At 43.9% G+C, this 16487-nt stretch overlaps 1 protein-coding gene and 2 long non-coding RNA genes across 6 annotated transcripts in view; 1 reads left to right on the forward strand and 2 right to left on the reverse strand.

Moving 5' to 3' along the window:
* WNT7B (Wnt family member 7B) overlaps nucleotides 1–16487 on the forward strand; it is a 91658-nt gene that overhangs the window by 12488 nt on the left and 62683 nt on the right. The gene's annotated exons all lie outside the window — the stretch shown is intronic.
* LOC110470374 (uncharacterized) lies at nucleotides 7292–10005 on the reverse strand. The gene is made up of 2 exons (XR_002465403.2): nucleotides 9970–10005; nucleotides 7292–7371 (listed from the first exon to the last, which is right to left on the reverse strand). It is a non-coding gene; the product is annotated as an uncharacterized LOC110470374 (long non-coding RNA).
* The window catches only part of LOC110470373 (uncharacterized), a 126960-nt gene continuing 124706 nt past the window's right edge, over nucleotides 14234–16487 (reverse strand). The window contains exon 20 of the long non-coding RNA XR_013339984.1: nucleotides 14234–14612. This is a non-coding gene — a long non-coding RNA (uncharacterized LOC110470373). The remainder of the gene's footprint in view (nucleotides 14613–16487) is intronic.

Below are 16487 nucleotides of genomic sequence, written 5' to 3' on the forward strand. Positions count from 1 at the left end.
AGCTATGTAATTTGCACAGTGTTACAGTAAAACTCTACATGGAAGGGTTCTATGAAAGCCAGACAGCAAAATCTCCATGTTTTTTTTTTTGTTCTGGAATTGTGCCATGCACGTGTGAACAGCCCATCAATGAGCTGATGAAACTTGTCACTGAAAGCTTCAGGTTTACAAGCCCAGAATTATGTAGGAGGATAAGAAAGTCCAGGAATGTAGGCACAGGAGTACTCTGGAAGAAAAGCCAAGGAAGGCATGTTTCTGGAGAATGTCTTTCAGTCTTTTAAGGGTTATTAGAACTTTCTCCTCTTTTGCTGTCCCTTCAGTCCTCCCCCAAATGTAGATCTGTTTTCTCTCCATTGTTGATAGCTGCATAGGACTTGCTGTTAACTTCTTACTCGGAAGTTAATTCCTATGTATTTGCATTTTCTGCAACACATGCCTAAGGAACTTTGCAAATTCTGCATTAGCAAAAATGGAAAGAAATTCTGGATAAAGAGACTTAAATACTTGACCAGTAGGTTTTTCTGTCTGTATGCATTTCTATGACTTCTCCCTTCCCTTACTGCCAAAATGTTTTTAGGACAAATCTTTAGATAACATGCTGAGTTGTTTCTTCTATTCTTTTCTCTTGGGCTTTCTTTCTAGAAGTCAGTTTTCTGGATGGAGCTGAACGTTTGCTGCCTTATTCAGTTCTAACAGGGTATGGGCTGTTTTACTGAAGTTAAGACAGTTACAGGCAAATAGTTGCTCTCATCATAAAAACATCTTTCTTCCACTAGGATCTGATAATAAGATAATTATAACCTGCTAATTATTTTTCAGCAAATCGTAGCTTCTCTAGAAAATCTCAAGACAGAGTAAATCAGAGTTATTGTATCTTTCTTTTCTGGAAATTATTTTAATAGCGCATACAGTTTGTACTCATAACACTGTTATCATTTTGAACATTTGTTTTTGTTTCAGCCTATGCTCGTGGATCAGATTTCCCTCAAAAAAGGCTAAACTTCACATTTATGCAAAAATCCCACTTAATCATCATGGTGACAGTCTTTGTTTCAGCTCTTTGTCCAAGGTCAGATTTCACCCTGAGTTCCTAATAAGTAGAAAAAAGACATCCAGTGGTATAGCAAGTGTGCAAGTGAAGGAAGAAGTGAGGGTTAGGACTTCAATAGGGGCAGAAGAATTTCCCCTGTGTGGTGGCACCAAGTCCACTGGTCCCTGCACATCCCAAATGTTTTATCTGAAGAAGAGCCACACTGTTACTAGGCAGTGACACCACTTTCAAAGCTGATGGAACTCTGTGGACTTTGCTGGCAGATTTGTGATGCAAAAAGTAATGCTGATGAGTCGGGTCTCCACCAGCACACTTGGAATGCACAACAAAGGCATCAAAATAATTTCCTTCTGAATGGCCAGCACTGTGTAGAATTTTGGGAAGCTTTTACCTTTTGTCTTTGAAGCACTATGGGCCTGTGGTTTCTCTCCCCTGAGGCCATATCCACAGCTCAGCAGCTAGTAAAGCAGGAGTAACTCTGCTGCACTCAGCTGCAGTCAACTGAGTGACTCCAGTGCAATCAAAAAGATTACCAAACAGAAAGTCAGCACCAGCCTTATCCTTACAGTATCCGTTTCAATGCAGCCTTGACACAGGCTGCTATTTTATGCAATTTATAGGGAATCTGACCATAGGTCACAAGAACATATACGAAGACAATATTAACAGGAGGACATGCCAGACAAAGCCCAAAATCAGTTCCATGGGCCACTGAAAGAATTAAGGCCTTTCGAATCAGCAAGACCAGACATAAATCCAAAACCTTAATTAATTTTTTGAGGGGAGAAATAAATCAAAAGCCTTGAAGCATTTGCTGTTGCATGTGAAATATTGCAGAGAAGCCCAAAGCTGGAAGTAAGCATAAGCTAGAAAGATCTAAACCACTGTCTTCATGCAATCAGGACCTGGGAAATGTTTTGAGTTGTATCCAATTTAAAATTTTAAAGTGCTGCAATACTGGGACTGGATATAATATGCACCTTACTAGTCTGGTTGAAGTGAGACATAATTATCAAATGTGACTACTATTTAATAATAATTTCTTTCATTCAGGCATTGTAAGTGAATGAATCCTACCAGTATTCGAGTGAATTGGGCAAGGATCATTTCCCTCACTGCTGGGATGGAATGCAGAAGTTGTTGTGCAGTACCCAGCAGATCTGTATGGATGTGCAGGACCAGCACCAGTCCTGACATTGCTGGCAGCAAGGCAGGAAAGCATCTGAAAAAGCCCAAGCACATCTCTGATCGATCTGGACCCTGGCCAGGGCCAGTCCCTCTAAATACTGCACTTTCCCATGGTGGGTTTCACTCTGGGGTGAAGATAGGAACAGTCTGAGAGTGCCTGATGCCCGAGATGCTGAATAGCAGTATCGTGACTTCTGCCTGCCTCAGTTTCCCACAGCTTTAATAGAGCAATAACAGCACTGGCAAGGCTTGAAAGTAGGGGAGGGGCAGGAGAGCAAGAGCTGCCACAGCAGTTTGGAAAGAGAAAATGCAGCGTAAGTGCTGCATCATTACTTTCAGTGACTCTCTTTCTGACCACAGGCACAAAGCCCGTGCGATTGCACTCATCTGGAGCGCGGCGTCACCATCGCCCTCTTCACCACCATGCCCAGCACGGCCTTGGGGAGAGGTCAGGGGAAAGGACTGCTCACCAAAGTCATGAGCATCATTTGTGACAGTGCCCTCGCCTTCTGCGGGAGCCAGACAGCCACTGTGGGCAGCATGGAGCAAGTCCTGGCCTCGGAGAGCTGCTGGCAGGACACGGTTAAGGGAGTGCTGAGGGGAATGGCTGCATCTCTCATGACTCCTTTGGCTGCCCGCCAGGGAGCCATGTGACTCCTTGGTCAAAAGAGTCCTCTCAACCATGAGACACTTTTTTCCCAGTCTGGTTGTACCTTTTCTTTTCTGAAGTTAAAAGGAAACCAAACGTACCCGCAGAACTTTCCACATTAAAGTCATATTGTAGTCCGATGACTCAGGGTGAGAAATTCAAGGGGAATGAAGATGAAGGGAAACATTCCTGAATCAGATCTGTTGTGCTGGGCCTTAAAGATGATTTTGCTGGATGGAGAACAGCTCTGATGCAGCACAGTAAGCAAGAAGTAAAGGATGGGGCTTAAATCCCTTCCCTGCTGCTGTGGGCTACTGCTAAATCTCTCAGGGTAGCTTCAAACCCAGTGGACTTTGACGCTATCAAGAGGGCTGAGGGTGGAAGCACAAATAAACATGGCTTCTGATTCACAGTGAATTCCTTCTTCTCTACTCCCATGGCCTAAAGGGTGTATCAACTAGCTTTACAGTTTTTGGTTTGCTTTTTTCCATTGGCACTGCCCCTAATAATTAGATTGGCACATCCCTAGTAGACTCCAGGGAGTCTATTGTTCCTACTCTGTGCCTACTCTGTCTCTGGGGAGCTCTGCCCAGGGTAGGTGCTTCTGAGGGGAGGGATGGGGTCAGGTTATTGTTGTTAATGTCACTCTGGTTATGTTGTAAAAGATGTATCAAAGAGAAAATTCTTGCACTATGACCTAAAGGTCAGCAGACTCTGGATTAGGCTAATCTCTAAAACTTTGTACCCTAGACAGATCCTTTCGACCGAGAGTAACTTACCTCTAGGCACAGAGCTTTGTTCTGTGTTTTGTGATCTCCATTGTTCCAGGGAAGCTCCACAGCTGAGCCAGAGGTTTGTTCTGTGTTCTCTTGCTGGGCCATGATCCACTAATTGTTGTGTTGAGGTCAGGCTTCACACCTTGAGCTAAGGATGAAAGAGAGCAGGGGAGATGAGAAGGCCTTGCTTGCAGAGGTGACGTGTGCCACACAGCCTCAGCCAGACACTGGCTTTGAAGCCAGCATGCTGGATTCATGGTCAGAGCACCTTGGAAGTCATAAAGTCTGCATCTCACAGTGGCTTTGTGCTCTCTTCAGAGAAAAAGGGCAAAACATTTTGAAAATTGCCAGCCAAGAGGTTTTCCAGGCTTGTCTGTCTCTTTAGGGCTCTTGTAGGCTGCACTGACTGGCTGGAAAAGCTGTGGATGGAGAGTTGCAAGTCCAGAGATGTCCATTAACCAGTAACATAGAATGCAAGTTGTGCCAAGGGTGTGGAGGTGCAGGACAGGATTCAGAAACAGCAGCTTGCTCCTTTGTTTGTAACCCCCAAACGCAGACATGCTTCTGAGCAGAGCCAAGGTCTCCCCTTGGTGTAAATACTCACTTTTAAGGAATGCACAAGTAAGCATGTGTGCCTGGCCCTGTGTTCTCCTCTCCTTTCCCCACCCCAGTTATGTGGTGTGCCAAAGTCAGTTCCTCAGCAACAAGACTTGCCAGGTGGCACCTGATGAGATAATTGTGCCCCTGGGACATTAGGAGTAATAATGTGCAGCCAGGTGCTCCTGATCCTTCCATGTGGGTGTGATTTTCTGTTGTAACCACACCCTCAAGTGTTGTCCTACTGCAATTAGGAAATTTGTTCAGTTTGGGTCAAGTACTTCTATTAGGGTGCTTTTCACACCTTTTCACACACATGTGCTGGCATGGAGAAATGTGTGGATGTCCAGGGCCAGGAGATGCACTAGGCTGAGGGGTGTTCCTCCAATGAACAGGGAAGAGATCCTACTCCTCACCACTTTAACCTCTGCTTATGTCCAAATCTGCACCTTCCCTTCATGAAGAGCCATTAATCTGAGCATTGATTCAGGTGCAAATAATGAAATGGCTCCCTTGGACAAGATGCTGCTCCATTTTGGGTGTAACAGATGAGGAACCTTTTAGGAGTTTGCCACTTTTGCTTCCCGGGATTTCCATTTTGCAAGAAGGTCTTTTAAATCTTAGACACGAGGGCCACACAGCAGGAGATAGCAAATAACAGTTCCTTTTTGTAGCTTGAAAATGCCTTGCTGTCCCAGACTGGCTTGCCTTGCCATCTTACTCCTGGTGTGGAAGCTAGAGGCTGCTTGCTCCAGCTCTGGGGAAGCCTTTCCTGACAGTGCACAGAGAAGTTCTTCCAGCATCGCCTGCTTGACCTGCAAGCAGAGGAGCTTGGCTCTGTGCCTTCATGCAGGGAAGCACATGCAAGGCTTGTGCTGTTTGCCCTTCTCACAGCCATCTGGGTACTGCCTAAAGTTGAAGTTTAAACTTTGGTTCCACACGAACATTGCCTGAATAACTTCAAGATTTAGGTCACAATATTTTGTTAGGAGAGGGCTGTTTTTTTGGAAAGAGGGACTGGTGCATTTTACCTCTCTAAAAACTGAAAAACTCTTTCAGCACTAATCAAAGTCCTGCTTTTCTTTCTTATGCCCAGATAGGATTTTTTGAGGTGTATCAGATCTCTTTTTTTACATGACAGTTGCCATTGTATACCTAATGAGAAATCAGCTTTAATTTTCTGATAATAGCTGGCACAGATTATGTACACTCTAAGACATCTTGTGAGATAATTAAAGTGTTGACTGAAAACATAGCACAGCAAAAGGAATGTTTCTTGAAGTGGAGCCACTTTACAGGTTGATTGTGTGTGTTTTGTTAAATGCAGCCCAGGCATAACTACCCTGACTTGGATGAATTCCCCAGAAATTGGCACCTTATTTTTTTGAGAAAAAAAAAATCTTGAAATTCTCTCAGTTTCTGGCTCCTTTTAAAATTAAACAGATGTATATGAATATACTGCTCGTGAAGGGTGCCTGAATCACAGCCCTGAAAAATGAATTCCTCTTCTTACCCACAAAACCAGGACAGCACAAGCAGAGGGTGTGTGAGCTTCCCCACTCCACCCCATCCCCATGTCTCAGCCATGACCTAGAGGGGCAACCTCTAGCCAGGCAGAAGCGGGTGCCTCAGTCTCTGTACTTATTTAATCCCTGGCCAACCTGCCAAGGCTGCTGAAGAGGGTGCCAATTGTGGTGGTGGTTTCTGTGATGTGGATAGTCATCCACTGGGAACTGGATTAAGACCATCAACTCGTTTCAAATACTCTAGGCCACAAAGCTTCTGCCAACCAGTCACCATTTTTTTGGTCACTACCGACTTGGGTCATGTTTGGATCAGTGATGAAAGGCTCCATATCCCAATACTGAGCCCCTGAGCCATACGGTTTCCCGAAATAATTTTTTTTAAAGAAGGAAAACATTATTTTTTGTCCTAGATTCTACTTTGATCTGCTGATTTTTAATGTGCATATTGGCACTTTAAGACACATAATTTTCATTACTTGATTGTAGAGGGCTCAGATGATGGGAAGTATTTTGGAAGATGGCAGGTGGCAGACCCATGTGGTGTGATCCGAAATAAGCTCTCAGAGATAGTGAATACACAATGGCACCCCAGCTTACATTATATTTTGACCTAAAATTGATTTTACACCTTGAAATTTATCTCACAAACCCTCAGGAAAAAAATTACCATTAAAATTGAAGATCAGATTCTCTGTTGCTCTTGTTCTCTCAGAGAAATTTAGTTGTGTGTCAGATCTGGTACCATTCCCAGCAGCTGTTTATATTGTCAGTGGCCCCTGTTGGTCTCTGTGCATGCCCACTAGCACTTTGAGTTGTTGGGAGGTGATTTATTTCTCAGAGATAGAGACTAAATCTTTTTGCTTAAATTGCATGGCCCAGCAGGGCACAGAAATGGAGTTCCAGCTTAATCCCCAAATAAGTTCTTCTCTTTAACACACCTGAGAGTGGAGTTAAGGCCAGCTGAAATACTTTTGTTGGCAATAAATTATATTTTTTCCTGGGGCTGTAGTTCTCGCCCAGAAGAGACCCAGCCCCAGAGGACACCCAGCAGCACATTTTCAGCATGCCAAATGGAATATTCTGGCCTTTCTCATGTAATGTATCACCATGCAGCGTTGCCACCATCACTCCCTTGAGCAGAAGCAGTTCCTGAAGGGTAGCTGGTTTTGTTTTTCTGGAGGTAATTTCCATTGAAGCTAGCATGAGGGCAATACTTGGATTGCTTTAGTTCCTTGGAACACTGAGTCACCTGTCTCTTTCTTCCCTGCTCCACATGGAAGTGACACATGCTGGGATAACAAAGGGGTGACTGTTAAGATGATAGAGAAATCTGAGCAAAATCCATTTGCAGCTATGCATATTCAGAAGCAACAAAGAGAGGAAAAAATGTTGGTATTTCTTGATGGTATTGTGAGGCTGTGGTAGAACTTGCTTTCTCGCACACAGGTGAAGTGTCAGAGGCATCTTACCAGTTGTTTATTAGTCTTGGACTGTGAGGCATGTATCTTGGATTTCCTTTTATTTTGTTAAAAAGAAAATGAAACTACTTTATTTTATATATCCATCTGCTGTGAAAAGTTATCCCTGTTAAGAGAAATAGAGGAAGACAAAGAGTAGGGAAGAAATTGTGTTTGAAAGATTCTATGTAGCCATATAGATACACATAGGAATAAATTTTTTTTTTTTTTTGTAAGTGTGTCTCTTCTCTTTTAAGAAGCTTCTCCGCTTATTTGGAGCTCTTTATTTATAATTTCTCTTTCCAGAGTAGAAGCTTCCCTTTTAGTGACAGCTGGGGCTTAAGTTCATGGAGAGCTGGAAGCATACAGGCTTTGGAGAATTTGTAGTTACATATTTAAACAGACCATGTCACATATGTAGAAAACAGGAGACACACAGTGCCCAGCACCCTTGTATGTTCCCTGAGTACAAAGAGATTTTAAGACATGCTTAACTCTTTCCTGAAACAAGCTCTAAATTTGAGTGGCATCTCAATTTTACTTTTTCCCTGCCATACCCATTAAAAGAGACCTGAAAATGTATTTTGTCAGAGAAATCCCAGTTTGGGACACACAGGTTTATGTAAGTCAGTCAGATTTTTCCTTTCAGCTTGTTGGCTGTGAGTGAAGACCAAGCTTACCATCCTAGGAGTTTTGAGATGAGAGGTGATGAGGAGTGATGGTGGCATGGGAGGGACAGCCAGGGAAGGGCCTGAATATTCCCCAGGGAAAAGGGAATGCAGGGAAGGCTGGGGTGGAGAAACCCATCTGGAAGGAGACTAACAACTGAAAGGAAAGTAAGAAGTCTATGAAGCCTGGAAAAGGTGGATGTGGAGGATGAAAGAGGCTTTAGGAGAGCTGCCAGAGAGGGAGCTGGTTCTTGGGAGGTTCAGCATTTAGTGAAATCCTTGCTCAACCTGTCTTGTTGGTCCAAGTCATGACCCCATCATCTGGTCTGAAATTTAATTACTTGACAGCAGCTTTTTTTGCCCCTCAGCATGAGGATCATGTCCTATAACCAGGATGCAAGTTAGGAAGCGTGCTCAGGAGGTGTGTGAGCAGCGTGGCTCAGCAAACCCAGCTCAGCCCAGAGCCACCCTCTGTGCTGCTGTGACCTGTTTGTCCCCAGCAGGATGTGACTGACCATTGCTGGCCAGGGAGAGACACAGCACAGCACAGGGGGCAGGTCACAGCCTGCTAGTCTCAACCACCAGAGCATGATCCCCTTTTTCAGAGGAGAAGTACATGACAGGGAATGTAAAAGAGAGAAGAGACAAAGCAGAGTTTACATTAATGAGAGAATTTGGTATTTGAAGAAGATTTTCTAAATGGCTGCTCCACATAAATTGTGCTCAGCTCTATGGCTGCAGGATTTTGGGGTCTCTGATGAAGCTCTTGAATTGTCCTAAGGACAGTTTTGCAATTTAATGTTCAAGAAACATAAGGCCTTTACATGGGTGCACTTTTAAACTTAGAAATTCAGAAATACTCTAATACTGGTGGTCAAAAGAGATGCGGAATAAGGGGTGTCTTTACAGGTTTTAATTTGTGGGCATGGGGTAAAAATATGGTTTGGCCTGAGAGTTTACAACTGCAGTGTGTACTGGGAACACACAGTATTGCAAATCTTTGGTGCTACACGGGTGTGTGAGGTGGAACTCACACAGCCACTGCCGAGGGGATGCTCAGATTTGCCTTCCTCTAGAGCATGAATTAATTTCAAAAGCCAGCTTTCAGGGAGTATAGCATTGCTTGTGTGCAGCCAAACCATAAGGGATTTTTTTTTCCCCCAAATTAAATTCAGCTCTTTCCTTGCCATCTTTAGAACTATTTTCAATATTTCAGCTGACTGGGATCCAGTTTTTAAAATATATATATAGGACTCTTTGCTTGGCACAGAATAGAGACCTTGGATTTTATAGCATTTATGCACTACAAGGGTCTAGTTTACTACTTCGTGAAGTGTTTTTAGCATATCTCTTTTCTAACTAAAACTAAGTTCAGAGCAATTAATATTTCAATGCTTCACATCTTCTCTGTTGCTTTTTTTTCATGGATACAAATATATATAAAACATTTATAAGGTATAGAAAGGCTTCAGAGAAGGTCTGAGTGGTTTTGAGATATTCTTTTTACCTTTTCTTAGAGTCCTCTTTTCAAAGTTACATACCATTTTAGTTGAAATCAGTGCCTCATCCATACATACACGATTTTGGTGTGTGTCCAAGCCTGATCCTCAGGGTTTCACTCAGCACTTTTCACCAAGGGCATATATGTGTAGACCTGAGACCAGGCTAATGTTAACATAAGGTGGTTGTTGTATCTCATCCTCCTCAGGAACTCAAAATCCTTGTGATGAAATTGGTATCTGAAATAAGCTATCTTATCAAGGTTTGTCTCAGTGTAGCTATGCCATTTCAGTCTCGCCATACAGTTAGAGATCTGTACTTTCTTTTTCTTTTTTCCCTCTATTGTTGTTTCTAAAATAAAATGCTTAAGGAAGGAGATAACTGATAGAGAAACACATGAAACTCAAAGGAGGGTCAGACACCACCAATGATTCCCTTTGGTGTAGCCTTCTATTTGGAATAAACCCCAAGTCACTCGCTTTCCCAAAGATGTGAACCCCAAAATACACTTCCCAGGGACAAGGAAGCACCTGGCAAATACCTGGAGTGAGACTTACTCCCACGTTCAGCAAGATGTGCAGGCACACACATGCAGTTTCCCGGGCAGAAGAGTAAATGCTGGCTCCAGTGTTTCCAAGTTGAGAACACATATCTGGGCAAGCATAGGTTATTATAACTCTGGACAGCAAACCACAAAGGCATTCAAAGAATCACCACCACAACATTTTACAGAATATTATTACAACTGTCACTAGGAGTTCTCTCAGAAATCTGGAAATTGCAAAGGACAAAAATTTAACCACTGAGGAGCAGGGAATTCTCAAAAATTGTCTGGCAGTATGCTGGCATATTTGACCAGACAGAAAGGTGCTAGACTTTGCTGCTAATGATCTTGGAGTGTAAAGAGGGAAAGTAATGTCAAAATAATATTCATGTGTCTCTCTTCCTTCAAGATCCTAATGCATTATCATTAATGTTTGCATGTCTGCTTGCTGTCCTCCTCTATATTGCACCATCTCTGAAGCTGGACTAGCTCCAAAGACTAACTTAAATACTCTTCAAAATCTCACATCTCATTAGAGCTGAGATTTTGGAAATAAGTTTGAGTTTAAAGAGAGAGAAAGTAAACAGAGCTTTCTTATACAACCTGTGCCAGCAAAATGCATCACATCAAGGTTGCATTTAAATTTTATCTGGGTGGGCATGACCTCTTGTCTGTTAAAAGCCTTATTTTGTGCTTTTGTATATTCTGATAAGATGCACGGCATTTTGTGTTGCTCCAAATGTTAATTTTACAGTATGAATCCTTTCCCCTTGTTTCCTTGATGCAAGAGGCTATCAGAAGAGAAGTAGGGATATGGACGCAAAGATCTGGAAGCTGGCACCTTTGAAACCTGGGAAGTTTGCACAGGAAGGGGTTTTGGTAGTGTGAGTCCTCGGGATATCTTTTAGGAGGTGGAGCAGGGTCCTTTGCAAAGATGCAGAGCTTGAATTCCTTCCGTGATTCCCACATCAGCAATGCCTGAGGAATCTTCTTCATGCTGCATCCTTTTTAGATGCTACTTCAACCCAAAGTGATCCATGAGCACATTGCCTAAAAGCTTCTGGTTGCATTACAAGGAGTGAGATGATTAAACACACTAATCGCCATTTCTGCCAGATTTCAGGAAAAGCAGATTTGTGGCATGAACAAGCTGGCTGATGTTTCTCTAGGACTTAAGGTTTTAGGCTCCTTGTGGGCTTGCTGCACCCCAGAGCAATTCTGTACCTGGCGTCTATGTTCTTCTGTGATGTTCTGGGCAGAAAAAAGGTTTATCCTGGAAATACCTGAGAGAGCATGAAACATTATTTTTACTGCTAGTCATGCTCACCTCCCTTCAAAATCAGGTGTCTCTAATACTGACAGTTCAGGTTCTTGTCTGTAACACAGTATTGGCACTGTGGAGATGTGAAAGCGCCCAGCTGTGCAAAATCCTTTTGGCTGGCACTGCTCTGATGACTTGGCATTTGGTGAAGATCTGAAAATTGAAGTTTAACTTCAGTTTGACAGGACAAGAGGACATCAGCTTAAGCTGTGCTAGGGGAGGTTCAGGCTGGAAGTCAGGAAGAACTTCTTAATGGAAAGGGTTGTAGACATTTACTGCCTGGGGAGGTGCTGGAGTCCCCATCCCTGGGGGTGTCCAAGGATCACCTTGGTTAATATGGTAGGAATTGGTCACAGGCTGGACTTTATCTGGGAGGTTTTTTACAGCCTTAAGGGTTCTATGATCATATCCTCTCACTTCATCCCATCCAGCTCTGGGACCATTTTATTCTCCAGCATAGTAATTTGCAACCAGGAGAAAATGCAATTGTACTTCTGAAGGTATAAAAAGCCTCATAAGCTGTAGACCACAGGGTGAATGAGAATGTGTCGGACCAGGGATGATTTTTAGGCAACCTGAGTTCATAAGCTGCGTAAAATTGTGGATTACCTTAGAGTCATATGAACCTGTAAGGCCTATAAATGGACAGAAGACAATTCCTAGCTCCTCAGGGGTGCAGCATGCTCATTTCCAACCAAAATGACTTAGGAGATATTACACACGAAGCCTGTTGGTCATCCAGGGCTGACTATTGTGCCTGACGCAGGAAATACTGATTCTGGGGGGAAATATGTTTGTGTATGTGCTGGTGGTTTTATAACTGCTGCTTAGGTCTGGGGCTTCTGAAGTGGCTCCAGGGAGCCTGGATTAATGGGTACAAGAGGTGCAGTACCGTAGGAGGATTTCCACAGCTTAGCAGCTGATATCACCACAGTGTAAGTGATATCAGCCTCTTGCTGAACGAAGCAATCTGCTGTACTGGGTTCCCATCCAGGGTCAGTTCTGGTGTCCTGTGGCCTGATTGCACCAAAACACTGAAGTCTGGGAGTATCCCACTGGCTCTGGCTTGAGCTCAGTGGGAGCATATGTGTGTTGAAAACTTTCCACACACACTTCAGAGCATGTCAGAAGCCTGGCGTGCTCCATGGGCCAGCACCAAGAGGCCGAGTGTCATCAGCAGCCGCCAGTGACGTGCGTGCTTCGGTCACAGCCTGGTCCCCCGGGTGGGTGGTTGCTTTACCAGACTGTTTTCACTTACATTTTTCTTCCTGACCAGGAATGTTTTGTTTGTCCCTTCCCTCTTTGCTTGCACAGTTGTGTTGCTCTTTTTGAGAGCTGCCTTTAGGAGCTCAGACCTCCAGGGAATCTGCCTGCAATCAGCAAAATCGGAAGTGACAGATCTGCATACGGAGCACGCTGAACGTGTCACGTCATGTACTGTCCAAAGGAGGTCTGAGCTCTTCAGGAAATCAGCCTGGCTTTCAACTCTTTGGAAAAGCTGGCTGCTAGACAGATTGCCTTTTAATTCTCATTCTCTGCAGCCATCCCTAGCACTGCTAAAAGCTTTGTGAAGGTAGCCACCTTCTCTGAAGGCCTGAGGAGCATTCATTCCCTTGCATGCCTGTGCTATTGCCAGTGCACTTGGCCAAAGATGCACACATTCCCTGGCTATGGCTATAGCCTGGATCCCATCCCAGTGCCTCATTTCATAGAGGTCCCTCCAGGGCTGCCTCACCATCCCATCCATACACAATTTGTGGTGTGACCCTTTATTCCTGGTCTTCTCCATCTCTGCTCTAGGGGCGGTCACCCCAGCATTGTCCTTTCCCATTCACTGCCATTCTAACATTTCTATTTATTTGTTTTAAGCTGGGCTCTACAGCTGCCCAAGCTTCTATCTTCCAGCAGGCTCAATCATCAGCACCCATGGGGTCATCATCCACCCCACATTTCCTGGTCTAGCAGGGAAGGAAAGGGGAAAACATGCACTGGCAAGGTCCTGCACAGGACAGGAACACTAAGGGAACAATCATGTGCACGAACACTAATCCTTGGCTTCCTAGTATACTCATTGCTAGTGAGAATAGTAATTTCTTTGGAGTCCCCAGAGACTTGTAGACTTAAATGGACTTTGGCTCAGGTTGCCTTTTTTTGATACAATTATTGGCTTTAACAATGTGAGTGAAATTACTCCAGTTCCCTTCCAGTTTGAGACACGGCCGATTGAAGGGGGAGGGTGTGGAGTTGCAGTAAGAGGAAGGAAGAGGGAATAGTCTCCTTTGAAAGCAGGTAAAGGTTACCAATTCTCCTAATTGCATAAAAATGAAAAGCTAAGCCATAAACTGTAGTGAAGTCTGAGATTAATTGACACCCTGGTATTGAAATGCAGAATGCATTCCATCCAGGCTGGATGGAACTGATAGAGAGGAGCTTAGTGCTGGAAAAGGCACTTACCTTCACTTGTGTGTGTGACAAGTCATCCCCAGCCTGGCAAAGGAAGATTAGTGCACACCCATCAGGATTAAAAGGCATGGACACGAGAGACTGACACCAGACCCACACAGCCCCACTGATCTGTGGGGAGCTGACACCTCAATCTGGCCATAGCTCAGGCCCCTGTATCATGAAACATTCGAAACCCACCCATCTCTTATGTACTGATGAACATGTAAAGGAATAATTTTGCTATGAGAACGACTTCCCAGTCGAATTAACCCAGTGAAAAGGCTCCTGCTGTTTTCAATGAGCTTTAGATCAAGCCCAGGAGTGGCTGATAACACACACTGTGTTCCTGGTGGCCCAGAAGGGCAGCAGATATTGCTGCTAATGTTTGGCAGCTCCTGTTAAAGCCAAAGCATACCAGAGTGCCTCCTCAGAGAGGACTTGCTATGGAGTGACAGAAAATTGGCTCGGTGTTAAAATCCAGAGATGTTTTCAAAGTCAACTGGAATACATATTTGTGTGTCGGATTTTTTACTTTGAAAAATTCAATATGCAGAAACCACAATTGCTCTGTGATAAGAGAGAGGTAAACAAGGAGAAGAACAAAAGGAGCTGTGAAAGGCAGTGGCGTGTTGCCATCTATTTGAATGTTCATCTGCAGCGACATGCAGAGGTGGATTCATACAACCAAATTTAGGCAATGGGGAGAGGTACTCAAGTTAGGAGTCCAGTCTCACCGGATGTCTTCTGTAGTAAATGGAGAGACAGGCAGGTCCATGGAGTAATTCAATCCACCTCTGTTCTGAATCATCCTGAGAGGTGTCTGACTCCTTCCTCGGTGGTAGAGGGAACCTGGTACACCTGGTTGCTCCCTTCAGGTGCATCTAGTGGCACTGTGAATGGACAGAAAACAGGACTCAGTGAAGAAGTCTACCAAAGCTCAGGATGTTCTATGATTCTGTTAAAAAAATTGTTTTTTATTACTATTAAAATTAACTAGACCTAACGTGGTTGCCTGAACGCTGAGCTGAAAGAGAATTAAAAGGGAGTGAATGGGATGCTGAAGAGGCAGAGGACCAAACTCTGTTCTGTGCCTATGATCCACCACATCCAAGGAACTCAAGCAGTGTTGGGGGGAATAGACAAATGGCAATCTTTGTGCTGCATGGATTCTTAGGATGCTAAATTGGAGCTGTAACAGGCCTGTGTAAATTGAAATAGTCCTGAGGTGTTGCACCAGTGGCATCTTTCTTTAGGCTGCTGGACTGAGGAGGGTGACAACACTGACAGATAGTTGCAGTTCTTTGAAAGTGGCAGAGAGTGTCATCCTGAGTTGGAAGGAACAGACAAGGATCTTTGAGTCCAACCCCTGGCCCCGCACAGACACCCCAACAATCCCACCCTGTGCATCCCTGAGAGCATTGTCCAAATGCTCCCGGAGCTCTGGCAGCCTTGGGACCTAACCATTACCTGGGCAGCCTGTTCAATGCCTGAGCACCCTCTGGGGGAAGAACCTTTCCCTGATATCCAGCCTAAACCTCCCCTGACACAGCTTCCACTTATAACAACCCACTCCTGTTCCTGAGGCAAAACAGCTTCTCCAGATTTGTTTTGGTTTATCAACATACAAGTGAGAAGGAAGCAGAGCAAAGTTTTCTCAACCAGGTTAGGGGCTTGGCAGCACTGTGGGCAGGGGGAACATAATCTCTAGAGCTGCCAGCATGTGCCTGGGACTTCCAGGCAGTGAGGGTGAGTCACAGGGAGGGACAGAGAGAGAAGGGAGCTCTGATCTGGGAAGGTAGAGAGTGTGGGTGGAAGGCAATTACCATGAAACAGCAAAGGGCTGCTGCGTGAGTCAATTGAACCCTATAGATACTAACAGTTATCATAAATACCGAAGAGGTTTAGCAACCACAATTTTCAGAAAGTAATAAAACAAAACTGTTTCCTGTGGTTAGAAAGAGCAGAGAAGGCAACGTGAGCGGGTGAAGAGGAGACGTCAGGACTGAGAACACGAGGAAAGGAGCATTGTGGAGGATGACATCATGGAGCACGGATTAGCAGCAATTATGTGGCATGGGCACAAGATTGGATGATTAGCTTTTCCAGAAAGATGTTGTGCTGTTTTTCCCAGTAATCTCTTATTAAATGGGTGCTAGAATGCATGAACAATACAAGAAAACCCCTTCTTATTCTAGTGGTTTTCTTTCCACAACTAAGTAAGTTTTGCCCATAAAGCATTGCAGGACACTATTTTTTTCCCTAGTGCCGCTTCACTTCAGTGCTATGTGTCTTTCTTGCCTTGCTTTTCAGGTGGCAGTAAATATGAGGCAGTCTGTAAAAACATTTTTAACAGTTGTGTTGCTGTAGAACTGCAGGCTGCATTCCTGTGCATGCACAGGAGACAGGTGAATTGAAATTTTACTGTTAGTCCTTGTCCTGGTATTTTCTGACTTGCAAGAGCTTGACCTTATGAGCTGAAAATGTTAGTGTAGAGTTGCTTTCTATCACTTAGTATTATGTATGCTTAGAGAAGTTTGAATGGAAAGACTGGCAGAATGAACTAGGACATAAAACCCTGATGTAAAGTTTCTTTTTTTTTGCATTTTAAGTAACAGTTCTTTTAATACTTAATTTTTTGAGGCTTTATCTGTATCATAACCTATTGGCTCACTAATTTTCAAATTACCAAGTTAATCGAAGCCTGTTAAATCCTTGAGGTTAACAGTTTGGCATTTTAGAGGCATTGCTCAAATTCATCCATCATA

This window comes from Lonchura striata, chromosome 5 (genome assembly GCF_046129695.1).
Source record: "Lonchura striata isolate bLonStr1 chromosome 5, bLonStr1.mat, whole genome shotgun sequence".
Classification (NCBI taxonomy): Eukaryota; Metazoa; Chordata; class Aves; order Passeriformes; family Estrildidae; genus Lonchura; species Lonchura striata.